This window comes from Nematolebias whitei, chromosome 2, assembly GCF_014905685.2.
Source record: "Nematolebias whitei isolate Nwh7 chromosome 2, NemWhi1, whole genome shotgun sequence".
Classification (NCBI taxonomy): Eukaryota; Metazoa; Chordata; class Actinopteri; order Cyprinodontiformes; family Rivulidae; genus Nematolebias; species Nematolebias whitei.
In genome coordinates this window covers 36,756,367-36,765,986 of record NC_056499.1, presented here as the reverse complement: position 1 = coordinate 36,765,986, position 9,620 = coordinate 36,756,367, and positions in this window count along the sequence as shown.

Below are 9,620 nucleotides of genomic sequence, written 5' to 3'. Positions count from 1 at the left end.
GCAGACAGAGAACATCCAAGGTTTCCCCGCGGAACCAAACCGGTCCGTAGCGTTCGGTCTGTGCAGGCAGATGGAGGACCTTGTTAGCAGCTTGATGACCAGTAGTTTGTTACTGGAGGATCCCAGCTAACTGAGTCCTTGTTTCAGAGGTGGTCTAAAGTCTGGATCAGTGTTAGTGATTCTTAGATCAACCCTTTGCAGGAGCTCATCAACCAAGACCAACTTCATGCACAGGACGTTGTCATAACTCCTGACCAAAGCTGTGACCATTTGGTTCTGAATCCATGGTGGCCTTCCAGAAAGGTGCCATGTATCCAAGCTATGTTGTTCAGTTTGGGTCAGTCCCCTTCAGAAGATGCTTCTTCTTCAGCAGTGATGGAGGAGAACCAGAATCAACTCATGCTTCAACCCTGAGATGCACGCTCTCTCAGAAAGTGATCATTAATCACACAGGTTGGTCAGTGGTTTCTCCGCGCTCTCTCGGCCACTCGTTGATCTCTGTTGGTGGCATCAGTTCCTCACAGCTGGCTCAATGAAATCTCAATGTCCTCTGCAGAGAGGCGTGGTTCCTGTTGGACTCTCAGCAAATGGTTGTGGTCTTAAAATATTTCATGAAAACGGCAGCTCTGTTGGTCCCCCCAAAAGAAAAGGATCTGCTGAGCTTTTCCACTGAGACAACTTTTTTCGGCGATTTACAGACTGCCAAGAGATCTGACCAAAGTTTGGTTGGTTCTGCAGAAAGGGGCCTTAAAAGTTCTGGAGCAAAATATTTAGGAGATACTTGCTTATGTCAGCAGAACAGTGTTCGCATGTGTTACATCTGTGTGGGTCTGTAGCAAGACGAGTCCAGGACCCAAACTGTCCCCTCCCAGTTATTAAATAATGAAAGCACATTCTGCTCCATAAATAGCCAGCTAGTGATGTGCAGATAAAACCCAATCGCACTTTAGTGTTCTCGAATGTTCACAGGGTGCCGCTCAACTGGACATGATGCAAACCATTAAAATCCTGTACGCATGTTCGTCTATCGACCTAAAATCAACCAGCATCTTAGAGTTATTTTAATCCGCTGCGGCACTCACAACTTTACGCTGGCAATCAAACGAAGTGAATGTGACAGCAACAACAAAAACAACACAAAGCAGATGGTGCAAAGAGGCTGCTGAGGCGGGAAGCTGGTAGTGGTTTCATCGCTGAACTTCCAGATGTTTGCATTAGATCTTACAGCAAGGAGCAGGTCGCCGTCTCCAGGGAGCGTGTTGGTATTAATAGGTCAGAGTGGTGTGTGTGTGCGACGTACAAGGCAGCTAAGTGGGTCGGAAACATGGTTGCAGGGACCTCGCGTGGGTCAGCAGGCAGACTTAGTGGTGTATTTGCACATTTCTGGCAGAGGCTATCTGTGGAATAGCTTTGCCCTCGCAGGTCGGCTTCAATATTTGTTGTAAGGCTGATTTATAAATATTTCCCTTTGGTCTCACCAAGAGCAGCACATCTTGCCAGGGAAAACTCTCTCTGAAGTGAGGCCATAAAAGTAAGGTCTGTAAGATGCTTGCATGGCTGAACACACACACACACACACAACCTGCAGGAACACTCTCTCATCTCTGTCAGACACACACCTCAGCAGCCAGATCGCTGTAATCAGGTGAACGATTCTCCGTAGGTTATAAACCACAAGGGCTGAAAACCTGCAGTCACCTAAAATTTGCATCAAAGCTCAAAGACAGAGAGAGCTGAGATCACACACATGAATATTTGAACATCCTGCCAAGGAAGTACAAATACTTTTTAATACACTTTGACTGATTAGTTGTCAATTAGAGCAAAGGGACATTGATTAAACATGGATGCTTCACAGAGGTTTTAAAGGTGAAAAACAGTTGTTTTCTTTTTCTGCCTGAATTTTAAAAAGTTAACGGCAGGGAGGGAAATAAATAAAGTAGGTCTGCCCTCAACATGTTAAACACATGGGATCTCATTATTTATTTGTATTATTACAGCTGCTCAAGGTGGGTTGATGTATATGTTACGTATCCATCCATCATCTTTACCCACTTCTACCTTTTCGAGTCACGGGGGTCACTGGTGCCTATGCCCAGTCATCACTGTGTGAGAGGCGGGGGACACCCTGGACAGGTCTCCAGTCCATATATTATGTATTGTTTTAAAAAAATAAATAACAAAAATGCTGCTGTGGAAAATTTTTTAGAAATGGTGGGTTTGATTCTCGTGAAGGAAACGTTCTCATGACTGACGTCTCTCTCTGGCCAATCAGTTCAGTTTATTTATATAGCACCAAATCACAACAAAGTTGTCTCAGGGCGTTGAACATGAACATTCACATACATAAAAGCCAATTAGTAAAGTTCTCTATCTAAGGAATCCAGCAGACAAGTTGAATCTTGGCTTTGTTGCAGTCTCCCATCCTGAGCAAGCACAGTGGCAACAGTGGAAAGAAAAAACTCCCTTCTAAAAGGAAGAAACCTCCAGCAGAACCAGGCTCAGGACAAGCAGCCATCTGTTTTGACCGGCTGGTTGAGAGGACAGGAAGGAGAGACAGACGAACACAGAATGGAAGGTCCAGGTATAGGTCCAGGTCCAGGTATAGGTCCAGGTATAGGTCCAGGTCCAGGTATAGGTCCAGGTCCAGGTATAGGTCCAGGTGTTTCTGAAAGACAAAACACATGATAAGGATAGAAAAAATAATTAAAAATACAAAACAGGTTGAGCAGAGTAAGTAAAGACAGCAGCAGAGTGAAAAGTGTGGTCAGTTTGTCCTCCAGCAGTCTAAGCCTATAGCAGCAGAACTAAGGGACAGATCAGGAAACCCAACCTTAACTATAGGATTTAGCAAAAAGGAAAGTCTTGAGCCTAGTTTTAAAACTGGATAATGTGTCAGCCTCATGGACAGAGATTGGAAGTTGGTTCCACAAGAGAGGAGCCGGATAACTGAAGGATCTTCCTCCCATTCTGTTTCTGGAAACTCTAGGAACCGTGAGTAAACCTGCAGTCAGAGCCAAGCACTCTGTTATGAAAATATGGAACAATAAGATCTGTAATATAAGATGGAGCTAGGTTGTTGAGAGCTTTGTAGGTTAGAAGTAAAATTTTGAAATCTATTCTGAATTTGACGGAGCCAATGGAGAGAAACTAAAACTGGAGAGATATGATCTCTCCCACTAACTCCAGTTAAGACTCTGGCAGCAGCATTTTGGATCAACTGAAGACGTTTTAAAGAAGTTTTTGGACACCCAGATAATAAACCGTTGCAATAGTTCAGTGTAGACGTGACAAATACATGAACCAGTTTTTCTGCATCATTTTTAAATAAGATGTTTCTAATCTTGGACATATTACGCAGGTGGAAGAGTTTTTAATGTGGGGGATAAAAAACATGTCCTGATCAAACATAACACCAAGATGTTTAACATTAGAGCTGGAGGACAGATTAATGACATCCAAGGAGAAAGAAAGACTGAAAAATTCATTCCTAAAATGCTGAGGTCCAAAAACCAAAACCTCAGTCTTGTCTGAGTTTCAAAGCAGAAAATTAAGGGTCATCCAGGTTTTATGTCTTTAAGACATGCTTGTAACTTAAGTAACTGGTTGGATTCATTGTGTTTCTTGGACAAATGAACAGAGTATCATCAGTCAGTGCCTGCAGTCTGCTGATGTCAAATCTTCAGCTCGACTCGACTCACACTGAACCTCGGCCAAGAAGGTACAACCAGCTGATTGGGACTGAACATGTGAGCAGTTTGGTACCATAAAAAAATTAAATTTGACTTGTTTTTATTTATATTTAGGCTGTTCTGGGGTTTTGACAACCTTCATCTCAGAGCAGAAATTATTTCTGTTTAGTTTGTTTTTTAAATAAACGTATTAATCATTGACAATGGGCCGGTTGATTAATAACACATTGTTCTGTGATCTGGAAAACATGTCATACACATTCATTTCAGCTTCGCACAGACTTTTATATGATTTCACAATTGTAATCAACCCTTGGATAGACATAAAACAAAGAATAAATCCATCATTTTTATTCCTAAAGAAGATAATCCCAACTTTAATTTTGCAAAGTTTGCTTTGAGAGTTCTGTTCAGAGTTGTGCGGGCTAACCGTTTCCAAATGTTGAGGAAGAAATAATAAACACGGTTTTCTGTTTTAGACAGCGTTTACATTTCGTGAGCTGCAGCTCAAAGTTAAGTTTGTTCTGTATTCCTGTAGACGAGACATCTCATTCAGTGTGTAACCTCTGTCTCCATGCTGTAAACTCAGGAGGAGGTAATCTCAACGATTAGGTGTCACAATAACTCAGCAACTGAATCCACTGCTCAGACAGGAAGGCTGTTTTGGGTGTTTGACCTTTTGACCTGCTCGCTACTGAAACCCCAGCTCAGTAGAGGAAATGAACCCTCTGACCCAGTTTATCATCATCAAATCACTATAAAACAAACTGAACTCATGTTGGGCAAAAGGCAACAATTAGAAAAAAAGAGCTGGGCGCCCTCAGCGTCAGCTTTGGCACTTCTCTGATGAAAAACAATCGACTGAAGTTCATCCAGATTAAAAAAAGGTATATTTTTGTATTTTGCCTTAAAAAATGTACATACTGTGTAGAATTTTTAAAGTCTAGCTCTTGGTTGCTATGAATAAATAATATTTTTTATGAAAATATACTTTTTTCTCCATGTAGGACAAAATAATAATAATATTCATTATATTATGATGCTGTTGTTTCAGCTGCTCCTCTTTGTGGGGGATGCCGCAGAGGAGGTGAGAGCAAAGAGTAAGCATGTCCTGTACCAGTCTAACAAACTTCTCTACAACTCCAGATTTCTTCATGTACCACACCTCCTCCCTCGGCCCCCTGTCATCTTTTTCTAAATCCACAAAGACTGTGGAGTTCTTTCTGACCCTCTCTGTACTTCTCCGTCAGCATCCTCAAAGCAAAGATGATCATCTGTGGTGCTCTTTCTTGGCATGAAACCATACTGCTGCTCACAAATAGTCACCTCTCACAAACTTAATTCCCCTGTAGTTACTATAACTCTGTACATCACCCTTGTTCTTAAAAATGGGCACCAGCGCACTTTTTCATTCCTCAGACATTTTCTCATCCTCAAAATATGCCATGAATAATTATGTCAAAAACCTCACTGCCATTTCTCGAAGACATTTCCAAACATCCCCTGGTATGTCATCAGGTCCTACTGCCTTCCCCTTCTCCATTTTTTTCAAAGCTTTCTAAACTTCACCCTCACTAATCGTTCCCACTTCCTGGTCCACAGTTTCTCTGATCCCTACTCTTCTTTCCTTTTCAGTCTCTTCAATTATTAGCTCCTCAAAGTACTCCTTCCATCTTCCCGTCACACTCTCCTCTCTTGTTAGAATGTTACCATTCCCATCTTTAACAAGCCTAACCTGCTGCACATCCTTTCCAGCCTGATCCCTCTGTATTGCCAATCAATACAAGTCCTTCTCGCCCTCTTTCATGTCCAGTCTCCCATACAACTCATCATACTCCTTCTGCTTTGCCTTAGCTACCTCCCTCTTTGCTCTACGTTGCATCTCTTTATATTCTTGTCTCCTCTCTTCAGTCCTCTCACTGTCATATTTCTTTTTGGCTAACTTCTTTCTTTGAATAGTGTCCTGCACTTCACTATTCCACCACCAGGTTTCCTTATATTTTTTTCTCTGTCCAGATGACACACCAAGTATCTTCCTACCTATCTCTGTAATTACTGTTGCTGTAGTAGCCTAGTCATCTGGAAGGTCTTTCTTACCTCCCAGAGCCTTTAACAGCTCCTCTCTGGACTCCTCACTCACTCCCTACCTTCCTTCCGCTCACCAAATCGAATCCAAAACAACACAACTAAACGTTTTAGATCTTGAACGTAACATGTTTTGAAAGAGAGGATCTTAAATGTAGTATAGTGTTAGCCAAACTGATTTAAACAATGACCCAAACCACTGTACCACTGAAAATGAACCGTCTCCCAAACTGCATGCAATCAGCATCAGGTCATACAGACCCAAAGGTTTTCATACAGTTCTCTTCATGGAGTCAAACCGGGACTTTTCCAAGACCACTAACAGGATCAAAATAACACCCTCAGGTCTAAACATGTGTCTCTGAGATGACGGAAACAGCCAGATCAGTGTTCCCAAGCACAACACAACCCCAAAAGGCTTATCCTATTAAACCACATATACCGTCTCTTGTGATTTACCACAAGCAGACATGCAGAACTGGAGTGATTTTCTGTTTCAGAGGGAGAGATTATTGTAAAAGAAGTGGTGGGAATGATGGAAATCAGAATGGAGAGGGATATATGGCGGTTTTGGTCCATCTGTTCCTGGCTAGACCAATGATGGAAGGAGGAAAAGTTGAGCAGATATGCTAAGCATTAGTGGTTAACCATCTACTAATGAGGGGAAAAGAAAAACACTGAGCTTGAATGAAACTGTGTAGCATGCAGGAGTGTATGGTGTCCTTACTGGGTTCCAGGGAGAAGTGGCCAACACTCATGTAAGCCTCATCTGTAATATCCAAGGGGATAAAAAGAAAAAGAGAACTAACCTGGTTCTAATCTGTGTGAGTTAACCCATCCGCAGGGCAATAAAAACTGCTTTCACACATGTATCCCATACATATACTTCCACACTTTTCATTCCGCTGAAGTCCTAGGCTCTTGGTTTTGGTGTAGTCTTGGCATGTAAAGCCGGATGTTCCTGCCAGCGGTTGGGGTTTGCTGGTTTTCATTCCTCTGATTGCCTCCCTTGCCTCATATACCGCTCAAGGTCCTGTGATAAATCTTTGGGAATGAGAGGGCCTCCTGCTCCTTCGCTGTTGCTCATACCCAGGTGTGCAAATCCCAGGTCATACCAGGATCGTGCCGTTTCACCTCCACCGCGTTAGAGAGCGGAAACCAAATGACGGCCGACGACGGCAACAAAGGGATGTGAGGTAAGGCGCAAGAGAAAGGTGAGAAGTGGAGAAAGAAGCAGAAACAAGATGAAAATCAAATAGACAGAAAACAGGCGGAGAGACAAGAGAGCTGGGTTTGGGAATGTGAGCCATGCTGAAATCATTTCGCTCAAATCAGCACCATGTGTCCTCCAGAGCCTTATTATCCTATAAATGAACTTTATTGAGGCAACAAAGTGCTTTGGAGCGCCGCAAAAACATTAAAGGGGCCCGCCTGTCTCGGCCTGGGGCCAGGAGGAGTCCTGTTCCTCAGGGGACTAATGAAAAAAAGCAGGGCCCCCAGCCTCATGCTGGCTGCCCAGCCAGCTCCGCCGGAGTAATAGCCTTTTAGTGGCAGAGAAATAGTTTGCAATTACACAGGGGAGACAAATATGGCACAGACCTCTTGACCGAGCTGACCTGTGAGGCTAACCAGGAAGGAAGGATGAGAGACAAAAGTAACGGGAAGGACGAAAGGTTAGCATGCAGTTACAAAGAAAGGTGCATTTATTTTGTGCCATTTTAGCCAGTGTCAACCAGTGTATGGTGTTTCATAACAGCTGAGGTCAATGCAAGATGATTGTTTAGAGCTCAGTCACAGTTTGGTGAACAAGACCTGCTGGTATCAGCTACTGGGAAAACATCAAAGTTCATGCTCAATAATACAAGTTAAAAAAATCCAACAAAGTTCTGCGAGGTCATCTGGATGGTTATTTTTTTTGTTGTTGAGACATTTCATCCTTCATCCAAAGGATTTCATCAGTCCACAAACAAACAGTCACATAAGCAGCACACTTCTATAGTGGACCAACCAGTTTGTTGGTGATAAGATGGTTTCTGGGGCCCGCCTTTTCCCCTGTCGACTCCTCTGAGGCTGCCATGGCCAAAGTGGTTCAAAATATCAAAGTTCATGCTCAATAATCCAGGTAGAAAAATCCAACAAATTTCAGTCAGGTAATCTGGATGGTTTCTTTTTTTTTTTTTTAGATGTTTCGTCCTTCATCTAAAGAACTTCATCAATCAGAGGAGCCACAATAAACTCAGTCCCATAAGCAGCACACTCACACAGTGGGCCAACCAGTTTGACGGTGATAAGATGGTTTCTGGAGTCCGCCCTCTCCCCTGTCGACTCCTCTGAGGCAGCCACAACCAAAGTGGTTCAAAACATCAAAGTTCATGTTCAATAATCCAGGTAGAAAATCAAAGGCTATGGCTGCTTCAGAGGAGTCGACAGGGGAGAGGGTGGGCCCCAGAAACCATCTTAGCACCAGCAAACTGGTCCATTATGAGAATGCGCTGCTTGTGGGACTGAGTTTGTTGTGGCTCCTCTGACTGATGAAGTCCTTTGGATGAAAGACGAAAAGACTCAAAAAAAAAAAAAAATAATAGAAACCATCCAGATAACCTGACTGAACTTTGCTGGATACCAGCAAACCAGTTCATCAGCTTAACATTATATGCACCTCTTAAACCAAATGTGTGTAAACTTCCAGTTGAGAACATAAACGTAGAGCTACAGCGTACAGAGCTGTAAAGAGGAACTCCGTCAGTCTTAAACATCAAAGTATGCTTACACATTTTAAGGAGCAAATTGTGATATACGAACAAACTTCATGTATGTAAACCTCTGTGGTTTAAGATAACGCTGCCAAAAAAATCTAAAGTCCCTCTAATGGGGAGCATTACATGTGAAAATGAAAACCATCTGGTGTCGAGGAGAGGCTATCAGATCCTGAAGCCTGCTCCACGTCAAAAAGCTCCATTTAAGACCAGAGTTGTACTAAACACGAGGTAAACCCTGCAGGTTGTGACAATACAAGCTGAACATTCTGCTGCAGCGGCTGGTCAGCATAACTTACAGCACGACTGTAAATGTGATTTATCTATTTACGAGCGGTTCAGGAGAAAGCATCCTCACGTGTAGAGCAGTCCAACCGAAGTTATCTGGATTCAGGCGTGCAGAGAGGCCCTCTGGGTGTCTCTGTGACTGACAAAGCACGGCAGCTCCTCCCGGGGAAACAAGTGTGGAGAGGAGACGGAAACATGCAGCCACCGAGGTGGAAGACTGCTGCGTGAGATAACAAAACGTCCGTGACAGCTTGGAGGACTGCGAAGAAGCGTGGGTGTGTTTGATGTGTATATAAGCACCCGCCTGGCTCCTCAGCCAGATCTCTGCTCAAGAGGCATGGAGGGCTGGGGCCTACTCCAACATAAACACTGTCAGATCCTTCTCAGGACAACAAATTTTATAAAGATGAGGTTTTTGGGGGGGTTTTTTGCGGTGGGGAAAGGGGTTAGAACGGTTAACCAAACAACCACAAGTGGATGTGTGGGACTGATTAAGACTGGAAATAAGATTAAAGTGATTTCTGCTAACATATTGAAATGTATCTGCCATAAGTGCTGAGAACAGCTTATTCAGGGCAGACCACAAAATATAAAGACTCATAAAAGTGAGGAAGGAGGAGGAGGAGGAGGAGGGCTGCAACTTAAAACCAGGAAGAAATTAAACCCAGGACAAGCCTTGTGTCAATTAGAGGGTGCATGTCTGAGCAAATAGATTAGCTCTCAGCCCGACTATTTTATGTTAGACATCTTGATTATTTTCAAAGGACTGATTCAACCGCATTGTGTTCTTAAAGATGAA